This window comes from Polistes canadensis, unplaced genomic scaffold (genome assembly GCF_001313835.1).
Source record: "Polistes canadensis isolate GaletaPanama2010 unplaced genomic scaffold, ASM131383v1 scaffold_523, whole genome shotgun sequence".
Taxonomy (NCBI): domain Eukaryota; kingdom Metazoa; phylum Arthropoda; class Insecta; order Hymenoptera; family Vespidae; genus Polistes; species Polistes canadensis.
The window spans coordinates 16,113-17,694 of NW_014570070.1; positions in this window are offsets into that span (position 1 = coordinate 16,113).

The following is a 1,582-nucleotide window of genomic DNA, read 5'->3' on the forward strand; positions in this document are numbered from 1 at the left end:
AAAATTGAATACAATATTCTAGATGAGTTGTAGAATTGAAAGAAAAAATAAAAAAAAAAAATTTTGTCGAAAGTCCCAAACCCATGTAACCCCTTAATCATTAATCCTTTCGCTACGAACGGTGACAACAGTCACCCATCGCCTTCTACGTACGAACGGTGGCTAAGGTCTTTGTGTATGATTTTGAAACTTTTTATACGAAATCATATTATTAAAAGGTATATTTTCTAATTGTAATATATGTGATAATTTTTTCATCTTTTCTTTTCTACAATCTATCACCGATAGTTTTTAAGTGCACACTTTCAGCGCGTCAGATCATTCAGCGGGAGTAGCGCGCTGTAGAATTCGTTTGTAGCGAAAGGATTAAAAATCGATGTCATATTTGAGTTTGGATTTTCTAACCCATTTGGAAGAATTTGAATTTTGCGTCTAATTGCTTTAATGAATGCAGTGTTAGGGGAATTGCTGTGGCATCCAAAGGCGTGCAATACAAGGTTGGAGTGTAGTGCTTTGGGCCTTGTGCATAGATAGGACACATAGTCAGTTCCATTTAGGACAAATAGATATACAGATCTTTCATGCGTAGATACAATTATGCCTTTTAGACTTTTGCGACGTTCCACCATTTTTTACATTACATTTTTCCACCTTAGAAATTCTTTCGCCCATACCGCTTTACCTTTTGTTATCCGTTCTACTCATTGTTTTCTTTATGATCATAAGAATGAAATAAAAGAACAAGCGAAAGTTAATCTAGTAGTTAAATAAATTATAATGGAAGCACAATTCAGTGGTTAAAGAAAAGACAAGCGAAGCTTAAATCCGGTAGTTACTATAAGAAATAATCGGAACTACATATACTCTAATTCGTTTATTTTCAAATTTATTCTCTTACATTACCGATCATTCTTAACACATCACTCAATTAGTCCACAGTCTGAAACATATATGGCAGCATTGTTGACAGACTCACGTGATTTCCGCGTAGCACTAACTGTCAAACAGTAAGTGTCAAAATTTCATGGCATTCTGACCGTTAGCTTAAAAGGTAACAATCGTTTTAGTGACCCCAGTTTTGTAATTTTCAAGACAAAGGATGGAAAGGAATTTCGTGTGTTGATTAAATACAGTTTTTGATAGGAAAAATACTGTTGCAGACAAATAGTGCCTTGATAAGCATTATGGGGGCTCTACATCAGTGAAATCAACTATTATTGATTGGTATGCTGAATTTAAACGCATGTACAAGCACCGATGATGCTGAACGCTCTGGTCGCCAAAAATTGCCAGTTTTTCTCGGAAAATACAAAAAATTTTCCTAAAATAGTTTTAAAAGACCGTAAAATAAAGTTGCGTGAAATAGCTGAAACCTTGAAGATATCAGAAGATAGTGTCTTTACAATTTTACATGAAAATTAGGGCATCCGCAAATTGCTATCAAAGTGGGTACTGCGTTTGCTCACACCGGACCCAAAGCAACACAACGCGTCAACGATTCAGAACGCTGTTTTGAGCTGTTCAAGCGAAATAAATATAATTTTTTGTGTCGGTATGTGACAATAAATGAAACATGGATCCA